The 14,212-nt window shown below is 31.6% G+C and overlaps 1 protein-coding gene and 1 long non-coding RNA gene across 2 annotated transcripts in view; both read left to right on the forward strand.

Annotated features, from left to right (window-relative positions):
- LOC127707284 (multiple epidermal growth factor-like domains protein 6) overlaps positions 1-14,212 on the forward strand; it is a 116,996-nt gene that overhangs the window by 47,945 nt on the left and 54,839 nt on the right. The window lies entirely within an intron of this gene.
- On the forward strand, positions 45-7,508 carry LOC127707287 (uncharacterized). The gene is made up of 3 exons (XR_007984747.1): positions 45-3,275; positions 5,251-5,281; positions 6,929-7,508. It is a non-coding gene; the product is annotated as an uncharacterized LOC127707287 (long non-coding RNA).

Raw genomic sequence — 14,212 nt, forward strand, 5'->3', positions numbered from 1 at the left:
GGTCGGGTAATCTAGCGCGACGGGCATAGTGCAAGGTCTTCTGTTAAGTTTGAATCCAGAACAGAACATATGACGTCATACTGGTATGTGCAAAAGACTAAAACAAGGATTCTGGGAACTTTTGATTTAACACAATGAGAGTATTGATCATAAGAGAAATATGTTTAAGAACTTGTGAGATTTGGTTAACGCTTGATATCAACTCTTGTTATTTAATTTAGATAATAATAATAAACTTGCCGTAGGCTCATTTATTATTATACTTAAATTAAATTCCTGATTTGATATCAAGCGATATCCAATTCTCAATCGTAATGATACCTTACACATATTCATTCCACTGGTCTATACTGAAATCCAATATAACAATTGGCGACTTATCAATTGACAATGCATTACAAGTACCAAAGTGTAAAATAAACTAACTACTGATACAAAATACATTAACAGAGAATTAATGAAAGCTACTTGTTCCGGAGGGTTAGCATAAGTTGTCAGTACAGAAACAGGATATCAATACGTTCATAATTACACAAATTGAAAACTACATTTGAAATAAATTATCCAAACTGAACACGAGTTGAGTAAAACAAATTGAAACAAGCAAAATCTTGAAAATGTATGGCTTTAAAAAAAAACAAAAAACAAAAAACAAATCCCAAAAACACTACACGAATCCAACTTTCGCCTTTGTATCTGCCACTGCCTTAGTTTACAATCTTGTATTTTCGTTTTGTATTAGTTTCTTAGCGATAGACAGTTCCCCGATTAATTCTAAATTACGTATTCTTAGAATTTCACAACATTATTATTTTTAAAGGAAACAACCGCAAGCTATCATAAATACTAGCATTCCCGATTTTTGTTTTTATCGTCTTTGTTCTTTATCTGATTGATCATATATGGGCATTTCAGAACTGTTTGTTACATCTCTAAATTAATGAATTTATATATAATTAGCATACACGCGTACATACATTATCACGCACTACATGATAATATAATAAAGGGACTTTTACAAACAAAATAATGTATGGTTGTCGGCGCCTTTTATCTAAGGATGATAATAACATACGTTACTAGTGGTACGTTGCTTATCTTGATTATGATAAGTACATTTTAATGCATATGTATTTCTAATGATCAAATAAGTAGTGAATTATACAGACAAAAGCTGCATGTGTAAAAGTTCGCAAACATTAAGCCGAGAGTTTAAAAGAACATACACATATTTACTGCATGTATAACGCATACTTATTTTCAATGATGTTATTGATCAATTTAATTGAATTTAAGAATTGAAGTGTTCAATTAAATAACAGTCATTTGAATATGTTTTGGATAATTTGTCAGAGCCTTGACAACAAGTATCAATACCAACAAACATTTCCCATAATCTACGAAAAATGGTGCTCACGGCAATAACAATCGACAGTTCGTAATTTTATCGTAGTTTTCCAACGTTTCACGGGCAACACGACATGTGCAACATGTTTAGAAGGATACGCTTACCTTTCAAAAGCACATGAGATGCTCTGTTTGTTTACGGCGGTTCGTGTCCCGTAGTCTTTAGCTTTCTATGAATTGTTTTCTGAACTGTTTTTCACTGTTTTTGTCTTTTCCTCGTTATTGCTGTGATATCGTCAGTTTTTTTTTCGATTTATACTTTTGTGTTTTTCCTCTGGTCTCCTTTGCCACATGAGCAAAGCTAGATAAAACATGCATGTCTTATTAAATATATGGTAAGATATGACAGTGTAATTAATATATATTATTATTACGTATTTAAAACGACTAAAAAATAATTAACGGTGCGAAATTATGATTAAATTTGTGTACATTCAATTGACTTCGCACATAGTGCTTAACCGGCTAACATTAAAGTATTATTAACTGCTTCTTGTTATTATCGCACGTCTGTTTCGAATGGTAACGTAATGCAAATTGACGCTACTTGGAAAAAATTTCTACTAAAAAAGCCCAACGTAAAGTTTCATATGAAAATATACAACACATTCATGACAGTAGGATGAAAGACACAATAACAGGAATCATGAAGTACATAACGAGAAGTGCCAAAAAAATAAAGAATATACTGAACACCAAATTAATGTGTTTCAGGTTGCTGTTTGCAATTGGCCGTGTCGAAAAATTGAAAATATTTCATTAATTTAATTCTGTGTCAAATGCATCTCGTTTTTGGTTATTCCGATGAGAAAAAAAGTTATTATTTTAATATTGGTAATACGGCAGTTTGTTTCTTATTGTTTCCATTAACTTAATAATCGTTCAACTAATAATCTTAAAATTTCAAAACGGTGTTTATTATGACAAACTGAAGGTCCAGTTTGATATCAACAATGTTAACTGGTGTCGTTAAAGAGTTGTTTTTGATTGACTCAGAAATGACACTTTCTGCCGTTTCCGTGCAATACCTTGTGAATTGTATGGCCAATATTTTTCAAATTCTTATATAATTAACTTTCATGAAAAAAAAGGGAAAGTTCGATACTGACGATTGTCATTTTCCAATCATTTGGAAACCCTTAAGTGTCCATTTTTGTCGGTAAAAACGCCTTGAGGAACCTCTGAGAGAGTTATATGTACTGTATTCCAACCAGCATTTAAAATAATTTCATCATCAAAAGAGGCAGAAGATATCAAGGGAACATTAAAATCTAAACAGTCGAAGAGAAAACTCAATTGCAAAAGAGGAAAAGGGACAAGGAGATAAACAGGTCCACAAAAAATACCATAAAAACTCAAGATTGAGCAACAGGAACTCCGACAAAACAACTGGGAATCAACTCAGTGCTTCGGAACCGGATGAATAGATCTAAAGTTCTACCTTCAACTTGTTGATCAGTAAAATTATGAAAATATTATAATACATTATACAAACATAATTTTTCTAAGTGTAAGTCTATGATTAAAGAATCATGACATGACATTTGTCATATCACTTGCATTCATCAGTTTAGTTAATATCAGCTCTCGAATTTTTGGCTCTTGGACTGAGATAATGTCGAAAGGCTGATTAGTCGTCTGATATCAGAAATCCCATGTTAAAATCTGATATTATTATTATTATTAGATGCACTAGCTATATTCGAGTAAATTTGTATTTAATATTTCAGTTGTAGCTGATTCAACCAGTACTTATTCCCCTTTGTCTACTCAATTAGGCTTCTTTATTGGGGGTTTAGTTTTGGGAGCTTTGTTGACCCTCGGTATAGTGGTCATTATTATCAGAAGACGAATATCCATAACACAAAGTAAGCACATACAGTTATAATTTAGTGTATTAACATATAGTGCATTTACACATACATGATCGCAATTCACAAGAAAGTCCAAAAGTACATTTACTATCACAGATGATGACCAATACCACCATTTAAGATGGCAAACACCCAGTGTTGAAAATAAAACGTTTTGGTGTACAAATGCAATAGGAGCTATTATTTGAAATGGAAAATTCAGAGTAAAATCCTTACAATTTAGGAGAAAATTCTTAGTTAATAATGCAAAAATTACCTTGACTCTATACATGCTATATGGATGAATACATCCTTCATTTAACTATTTTGAAGAGTTAATTCAATTTTCTTGTTGTTGTTAGTAAAGTGGTATATTTCCTTGAAAGCTAGCCTCTGTCATTTTTATGGTCAAAAATAAGGGTTGGAGAATCTACGTACACCGATGGTTTTTGATTTTGAAACCTTTATTTTAAGCCTTGTTGCATTTTTTTACTCATCAAATGATTTTAACAGAACTAACGCGACGAGGGCTACTACATGCAGCTAGAGAATGACGAGCTACTGACCGTCCGGATCACTTAGGTTTATCTCTGTTTTTTTTTTTTTTTTAATTTATTTTGTTTTTTGGGGGATGGTGGTGCACATATTTTGAGAAGTGCCTTAAATTGTTTGTTTGGTGCATATTTTTGTCTGTTGTTCTTGTTGTTAGCCTTTATCGACCTATGTTTTAAAGCATCTATTGTATCGTCCATTTTACTCTTATTAAATGTCAGAATGAATTTTATAATAAAAATGACAGCAATATTGGAACACAATGACTACAGAATTTTGTCCACATCAATTTACAGTGCCAGCATGTCCTCTGTAAATTCAAAATATTGACGCATCACAAAAAAAGCAGTATTTTTAATATCTCAGGCTGGCTCTTATAACAAAAATATTTGACCGCATCAACCAACATTGACCATATTTGTACTTTATGATAAAAAGTATGACGCTTGATCGATTGGTTGTTGGTAGCTAAACGTCCAGGGGCAAACATTTCATTCATGTTCAGGACGAGTTTATTTGTTCATACGTCCCAGATATCATTTATAATCGGTAAAAATGAACATGCCGAAATTGACGAAATGGTTCATAACTATAACACCTCATATATCCGGACACTATACACTTTTCGTTGAACATTTCGTCAAAAACAGAATAGTAAATCTAAGGCAAGAAAGGTGAATTACGATGAAAAATCCATGTTATGCATAGAATTATATTTAGGGAGAGACTTTAAAAATGGAAACGAAGCAACGTAAACAATGATGTTTATATCCCATCATATACAAATCTGTTTCCAATGCCTTCGCTTACCTTTCTATCCGCCTTCCAGTTAAACAAATCTTTCCTTTCTTTTATGGTAGCTGCATGATATATATCGATCAACAAGTGTGAAATTGTATAGCCATTATTTAATGTATATAACAACATAAAATGAAAAAGAAAATTTTAATGTGCATAATACGTATAATGAGTCATTAACGAGTATAGTAATTTGCTGTACTGGGAAAAAAAGAATAATACGATTATTGTTTACATAATAAAAAATCAGGTCTGATATGAAAAGTCTTAAACACGCCAATCTGTCATAAGAAGACCGGTCCTTAGGTCTTGTCAGTAGCAAGTCTGCTCCAAGTTAGCTTTTGTACAGGTTAGGATTGCACCCATCTGTAGTTTTTGAGTCTCATTTGATATACAGTCTATTATGCAAATGGCTCTAATTGATTCCCTCTAGGTTTTTGTTTTCATTCCGAATATAACTTTATTCATCAAACCGGTTGGTCGTATTTTCAAAAGACATTTGTACATGTACAGCAGATATCCACAGTTCTACATTAATGAAAATGCCTTATGTTTAAAGAAAAACAAAAGAAAAAATTCACTCATAATTTCAAATAAAAAAATACTCTATATTATATATATATTGAATTATTTTTGATAGGGCAAAAGAACAAAACAGCCAACCCAAAAAGGTATGCATTTCATTTTGTATTCTGTTCATATTAAAATGTTATAAAATTGAGAATGGAAATAGGGAATATGTCAAAGATACAACAACCCGACCAAAGAGCAGACAACAACCGAAGGCCACCAATGTAACGTTTGCATGTTCATATGTAAGTTATACATTAAATCGTTTGCTACAAAATTAAACAATTTGAAACTCGACTTAAAGGAAAGGGAATTTCCTAATATTCATCCATGAATTTGATCATTTATAATCAATCCCTATTAGAAACACGGACACAATAAGCTTATGATTTTATTTAAGCTATAATTTTATATACTATAATCATCGTTCGATTAACTGGATATGTTATTTCTGTTAAATTGATTGATTCAGTGGTTGCTGTTTGCTAACGTCTAGTGCTAAATATGTTCATGTTACAAGTATTACAAATATTGGACTATTTTGTAAAAGGTCCATTTTTCGAATTAAAAAAATTACTGTGAAGAGCCTAGATGTCTCAGTAACATTTAAAAAGCGAACAACAAATCAAGGAAGCATATTAATGTTTTAAAAATGTGTTTCCTAAGGAATGTATGATTTTTTTTATAATCAATGAATATGTAGAATGTATAAATATGGCAATACCGGTAATAAATCTAAAAGAACAATAGTGAACTCAATTGTTCACATTTATATCCCATGATAAATGATGGATAGTTGTTGCATCGGTAATGGTACCATGCACATGATTTATGACAAAATCTCATATAGATGAGAATCAGTAAAGACCAACCTTTTTTTAGTAAAGTAAGTTTTTAGACACTGTTATGTTCATTCCGATCGCAATGCATTACGTTCACGTTCTATGTCATTTCTCTTTTGTAGTAGTTTGTAAAAATTGCCATAAAGATAATAAGGTCTGTCATATGAAATGTGACATAAATATAATTTCGAAAGAGCCACTAAAACACTTCAAATTAATTATTATAGCTTGTCATGGTCACTTTCAGTTCAGTGTTAGGATGTGATCAAGGTTTATTGTCCACCACCTGATGCTGAAAAAGGAATATATATATGTGCTGATAAATGTTATGTCTGTGCTCCTATCCCTCCAAAAATTTACATTAGTAATACCTCGGATGAGTTTGAAAATCAGCGTGCACAAATTATTTTTACTGGAGATGATTTGCTTGTAAATAAAATTATATGGAACTTAACAATATAAGTGCTTTCTCGCATACAATTCCCATACAAGTCTATTTATATATATATCAAACATTAACAATTTAGAAATACGTTATACGAATTGGAAATCGACATCAAGCGATTATTTGGTCGCAAGTCGTGCCCCATTGAAAGGTAAATGATATGGAATTCCTATATATCGGGCATGTGGTTACTCTGCTGTTAATTTTTCTGTTTAATATGACAGACCGATCGGCAATCCAGTACTGCCGGTGGATTCAATTGATTTTTTTGCTATTTTGCTTTATCTTACATGTATGTACATTGATAAAAAAAAATACAATAAAAAAAAGATCTTCTTATATCAGGACAAAACTAACAAAAGACGAAACGACAAACAATAAATCACATTTTGAGGAAACGATTTGGCAAAAATAAATATACAAAAACCTGTCATGAATTGACATTATTTTTCTTTTTTTAGCAATGAACAGCATTATGATAATCTCGGAATTGAAACTGTATCTACGTATCAGGACCTCGCGGCACATTCAGTATCAAACGAATATTATCAGATTGATACTCTATACGCCAAAGAATAGATATCAAACTTGTTAAGCTTTCATTGTAGTATGTAATTGAAAATATTTCATCAACGACCTTTAGACCTCATGTCATTAGATAACTCATTTTTTTTATACAAGTATAATCATCCATGCAACGCATATTAATACATTTATTTGAAATGCACATTCAAGCTTCATATTATCATATCCAAAGAAAGTGTTATTATATATTCTATATTTAATGATGTATGATACATGTATACAAATATCGAAATCAAGCATTGTTTTCCTAGTGATTTTTTTTTAAATAAATTAGATTTTAAATCAACTGTTTTTCATTTCAGAAAATTATTTTGTATTTATAAGACATAAAAAAGATTTGTATATAGAACCATTTCATTGTGTAAAAACATGCATTTTGTATTTACCTTTGATTGTATTTTCTTGTTAATCCTTTGTCTACTTGATAATGGACTTCAGTAAAGTGTTTCAAGTCAATTCAAAATATTTCAATAGAGTTTAACGACGCCTAATATTCATCCATACAATATCGTCTTTGCCTTTTCTCTCTATAACGTGGCTGTATGACATCGTCTATGAAGTGGAGTTACCAACTCTATTTTGTTGATCTTGTATTTCTAATGGGTTTTTTTCTGTTTCTATGCTGACTTGTTTGTAGATTTTGTCTGTCTGACCATTTTTGCTATTTAAAGTGTCTATCTATCTATAATAGATTTCAAGATAATAGACAAAAACACTCAAAATTGGTAAAAAGGGCAATAACTCTTATATTGAGTCGACTGAATAATTTAATTTATTTCATTTGAAACAACAATGATTAAGAAAAACAACAACAGAAAACGACAAAAATTTAAAAAAAAAAACACAAAAAACAAAAACGAAACTAACACAACAAACAAAAATCAAATTAGAATTATGAAATGGAAAAGTCAAAGTAAAATAAAGATACATAATGTAATAACCGGTAATTGATAATCGTTGAACGCCGTACGGTGACATATAATTGTTAACTTCTATGAAATTTGGTCTCTGGTGGAGAGTTGTCTTATTGGCAATCATACCACATCTTTTTATTTTCTAATAAATCATTTGCCATTCTGGAGCACTTACTTGATCAAGGAACAATGTGGTTATTTCTGTATTATATCTTGTTCTTTTGAAATTGTATATTTTTTAAAAGACAACTGATGAATAAAGGATAGGTACAGTTACACATGCTACAGTTTATTACATATTATATACACCTGCATATTAAAGGTATATGCAACATAGCAAGATGACTATCACAAAACTAACAAATACGATAGTGTAACGTCTAAGGCCTTTCTTTATTAAAATAAGGTCGCTCTCGTATCTTCATTAATCACGAAAAGGCACGAATGAAACGAAGAATGATAGTTTGGAGAGTTTTAAATCGGGTATTCAGGTCGCCATATTTTATTTTTTATTAATAATCTATTCAAAGACGTTTTTTGTTACCTCGTATGTTTGGAAATACATTTATTTGTCCATGGCATCTAGACTTCCCGCTGAGACTATTATACTAACTACTAGTATATGTTAGTACAATGTATTATAGTCCCAGCGTCCTGCAACTAAACACGTGCTCCAAATGTCAGATTGCATCATTACATTGATGTGAAACCACGCGTTACAATCTATAAATACTGAACTGAGAGAAAAATCGATAGGCTTTTTTTTTTGTTTACAACGAGGGCCAACAAATTTGTCAATTCCATAATTTATAACTGTATACATTTATTTACAAACAAAATCTTAAATAATGCTGGAATATACGACATTGACGTGCATATGAAACAAGGATTCGGCACATGATCATAGCTTTATAAATATTGAAATAAAACAAATAAAGAATTGTTTCCAATAACGTCATGTTTAATCGATCGGCTATACCTGGGACATCATATATCTATTTTATATCATTTTCCCAGGCTGAGCATGCGAAATACCAGAATTTTATATTTTTTTTTTTACGAACTTACTATTCAAATCCTTGATTGTTGTAAATAAAATAAATGTAAGAAGTTTGTATCATTGTCCGTGTTACATGATTTGTTTTCTTCTTCCAAATACAGTTGTCCACTATCGGCGTATTATCGATTTTTCGATAAAAAAAAACCAAAGAGTTTTAAAAGAAAGGGAGAGAAATAAGAAATGTCAACACAAACGAGCGTCGTTTATAATACATGGTATACGTAACCAGTATTCCCGACGGACCGAACGAACAGTTTTAATGTGTTAATGTTTACCTCTTGAAATAAATTTTAATATATTAAATATAGATACGGGAAACAAATTTGAACTAAATATTTTATTTTACATGTATGATGTATTAAACATCGGTGTATTTAAGAAATGTATGAATTGGCCGATCTTTTTGAAAATATGCTATTTTGGCGGTTACAAATTCAGACTCACTAAAACAAACTTATTAGTATTTCAACAAATTCAGATGGGCCGTTAATAAGCACAATTTCGAATTGTGTCAAGTAAAAGATTTTTTAAAAAGGTAAGTAACCTCTCGGTTTATGGATAAATTTACATTTCGAAATCGTAAAATAAACTTAACATAACTTTATTCATGTTATTATAAAATGGTAAAAAAATATGATATCAATTTACAAAAAAATCCCAACTGCACGAGCCGAGATTGGCGGAAAGATGTCATATAAAGACCTATTTGCATAATTGTATGCCTCAAATAAGTCTGTATAATGTGGTTATTATATCTATGATATAATGAAGCTTCTTAAAAAACAATGAAAATCATATAATCCTGATCCAAAAGGACAATTTTCTTAAAGGATCTTTAAGTGCCTCATGAAATGTTATTATTTTGAACATTATAAAATACTAATGGTTAACAATTCATTATTAAAAATCGTCATCCCTCCATTTTTTATACGGTCAGTTAACAAGTTCGAATAAAATTTGATCCCATATCATATTTTCGATATTTTATTGTAATTTTCTTCATTGAATACAATACAGTACAATATTTTACAGGTATCTATCCTCCATACACACTAAAATATCTTTACAGGTAAAATTTAATTCTAATCAAGCTGGAACGGATTGATTTATGACCTTCAACTGGTATTGCACAGGTAATTTTACAGCAGGTGTCAATCACACTCGAACAACTGTCGGACCAGTCTGACATCTTGCCGGATTAAAGCATCCATAGTAATAAGACTTTACTCTCTGTACTGTACTTTTTACCACCGATGCTTCGTTTTTATGTTATAATTCTATCATTTAAAGAAATATTAAATGTACATTAAGATGATTCCATTCTCAGTCATAATTAGCTATTCAATCAAATCGATAAAATATATGCTACAGCAGTTACTACATTTCATCATAGTCAACATATTACCCAATAAGATATGTATATATCGTCAGTCATAAAAACCCGGGGTGTTACCAAACTTGAAGAGTTCGTTATTTTGAACGTTTTGAACGATTCAATTTTTAAAGAATTCAATAATTTTGAACCATAAAACTGTTACCCCAAGACGTACTATATGAGATATGTTCTTCGTCCTCCTTTTGAAAATTGATTTATTTTGCAGATAAGACATACACACCATTTTGTAAGAATTACCTATGTTTTACCCTTACTCTTCTTCGTAAATTTCAGGATCAGTGCGAATATTGTTACAGGTGTATCAGAGTGCTACTGGAAGGAGATACATAATGTACCAACGATTCACTATATGCGAATATTTAATCAACGAAAAAGTCATTTTTGCGCCTGTCCCAAGTCAGTAGCCTCTGGCCTTTGTTAGTCTTGTATGATTGATTGATTGTTGGTTGCTTTACGCCGCATTAGCACAACAAGGCTATATCGCGGCGATTAGTTAGTCTTGTATGTGTTTTAATTTTAGTTCATTTATATGTTTTGGAGTTTAGTGTGACCTCCATTTTCACTGAACTAGTACACAATTTTATTTAGGGGCCAGCTGAGGACCACCTCCGGGTGCTGGATTTTCTCGCTGCGTTGAAGCATCGGTGGCCTTCGGCTGTTGTCTGCTCTTTGGTCGGGTTGTTGTCTCTTTGACATATTCCCCATTTCCATTCTCAATTTTATTTAATTTTTTATTTATTTTTTTGTAACTAGTTTTATTTGCCTGTTATTATTCTTACCACAGTATTGTGTAATTTTAATTGAACAATATCATGTAAATATGAAACGTACATTGCAACAATATTGACGGATGCAATTCGTAGCATATGAACAATGGATTCATTTATTATCTTTATGAGAATCCAATATACTTACCTAAATCAATTCAAAACGTCCATATATGTCGTCCTATTTCAAACTCTGATCGCCATGTAAAGTAGTTTTTGTAATTGTAAAAATTTAAAGATGAAAATAATTTTATGAAAATCTTGCTAAAATCATATAATTAATGATTATTCATAATATATGTCTCAGTGTGAAGAAACAACAATGCAGGTGATAAATTAATGTGAGATATTAGAGAAGGGAATAAATGTCCTTGTTTTGTTTTGCTGTTTTTTGCAACATACAGACATTTTGCTTAGTCAATAGTGACCCCCCAAGCCCCTAGAAGCATTACACCTTGGCAAAAAATTGGTTAATTTTATGGAATTACCCCCCCCCCCCCCCCCCTCCCCCATCTTTTGTAAGAACAAATAGATTTTGCCTATGTCGTGTGTTAGTTGCAATATACATGTTAGAGATTCTACATATCTTGTTTAAAAAACGTTTGTACAATTATCCATACTAATTGATGAAATTAAAATAATATTTGGTGCCTTATATATTTTATTTGGTTTTTTACTTTTTAAACTTCCATAGAAGTATGACTATGGTGACATGCAGTTGCTGATATCCGCTTTATTTTGGGATCTTTCAGATATGTGTCTCATTTTCAATCACACCAAATTTCCTTATCCATACTGTATCCGGAATAAATGCAATCGAATGTTTACATAATAATACATAGAATAGAGAATGGAAACAAGGAATATGTCAAAGAAACAACAACAAGATCAAAGAGCAAACAACAGCCCAATGCTACGAATGGCTCTTCAACGCAGCGGTAAATCCCGTGGCCAGAAGCAGGCTTATCTTGCCCCTAAAAATAATGTATAATAGTTCAGCAAAAAACTACTCCGGAACATACAAATGAACTAAAATTTAAAAAAAGAAAACAATTATCTGTATCTCCAATATAATTTGGTATCGGATAAGAATTGTCTTTCTTGATCATTAGTTTTATTGTCTCTGTGGTCTAGTGGTAGCGTGCTTATCTCGAGTTAGAGATGTTGTTCTGTCGATCGACTGCTTGGTCAAACAAAAGACTTGAAATTACTTTCTAAGTAGTAAGCACAATAAGGAGAAAGAGTAAACAATTGTCGAATCATAGTCAGAATTGTGTTTCGGGGAAAGGTTAACTTCTCCCTGTTGACCGTTACATTGTTTACTACTTATACAAATGTTATAACACATACATAATCTGGGACAGCGTGTCGGTTTAGTACAAGGCAGGGTACATATATCCGTATTAAGTTCAAATGCCTGTACCAAGTCAGGAACATGACAGTTGTTTGATATGTTTGAGCTTTAGATTTTTCCATTTGATAAGGGATTTTTCGTTTTGAATTTTCCATGGAGTTCGGAATTTTTGTTTTTTATTTTATACATTCACATGTCAAAATCCTGATATAAATTGAGAATAGAAACGGGGAACGTGTCAAAGAGACAACGACCCGATCGAAGAACAGAAAACAGCCCAAGGCCACCACTGGTTCATCAACACAGCCAGAAAATCCCGCACCCGGAGGCGGGCTTCAGCTAGCCCCTAAACAAAAATGTGTACTAGTTCAGCGAAAATGGACGTCACACTTAACTCCAAAACACATGATTGAACCAAATTAAAAAACATACAAGACAAACAAAAGCCAGAGGTTAATGACTTCGGACAGGCGAGAAAAACATTACCTGTATCATGCCAACAACTGGTTTTAGAATAAATGTGTTTATTTCTGATGCAAAGACCCTATGAGTGAATCATTATTAATTCCAAAGAATGCCATCTTTAATGACCTGACAATAGTATCGGAACATTATTCCGCTGAATAAGGCTGTTTAAAGGTTTCACAAGTTGGTTAGCTTTTGATGTAACTGACGACATTTTTGTGCTTTGCATAGAATATTACAATAAAAGATTGGATGTGAAATACCTGAACGTATAAGATGTCTGCACGTTGATTTATATCTACAAATGATATCCTAGTAACGATGATAGAATTTAGTAAATGTTTTGACAAGTTTTGGATATCGAAAAAAACCCAGGTGTAATAATTTTTCAGTAATACAGAGATTTCTTTCGTTAAAATCAAATATGTTGTTGTATACACGAGCGAATCGAACAAATTGAAATATATAAACACCATAAGATGGTGACAAGGGAACGTCACCATCTAAAAATAGATAATTAACAATAGGAAATGAAAAATCATATCTTTAATCATAAATTTTGGTATTTAGCTTCCCGTTAAAGATATAGATATCAAGATCCAGAAAAGGGCAGTGCTCATTTTTAGTATTAGCTTTATTAAAGTCAGTTCAGCAGAATAAATCTCTTTAGTGTACATACTGAAGTCGTCATTATTGAGAGCCAATATATCATCCAAATATCTAAAAGTGTTATTAAATTTGTGTATCAGATGTTGTTTCGATGGGTCCTTGCTGATTTTAGTCATAAATTGTAACTCGTAACAATACAGAAACAGGTCCGCAATAAGTGGTTCATACTGAGTCCCCATTGGAATTCCGATAACTTGACGAGATACGGAATCTCCATAGCGAACAATAACGTTATATAGTAAAAATTCAAGTTCAGTTATCGTATCAAAGCAAGTCCAATTGACACATTTCTTTTGTTTTTTGTTACTAAAAAAAATTACGTGAAAGAGTTTGAACACTTATATTCGCCTTCTGACTTTTTAAATACCCATTTAATTCGGTATGTGATTTTTTTCTTAATGAGATTATGAGGGAAAGTGGTATATAGGGTAGAAAAATAAAAACTTTGAACAGATTCGAAATCAACAATATGAGCATGCAACTGATCAAGTACTTCCAACGAATATGCATGTAATATTTGCCACTGATCGGTTAT

The sequence above is a fragment of the Mytilus californianus genome, unplaced genomic scaffold (genome assembly GCF_021869535.1).
Source record: "Mytilus californianus isolate M0D057914Y unplaced genomic scaffold, xbMytCali1.0.p SCAF_61, whole genome shotgun sequence".
NCBI lineage: Eukaryota > Metazoa > Mollusca > Bivalvia > Mytilida > Mytilidae > Mytilus > Mytilus californianus.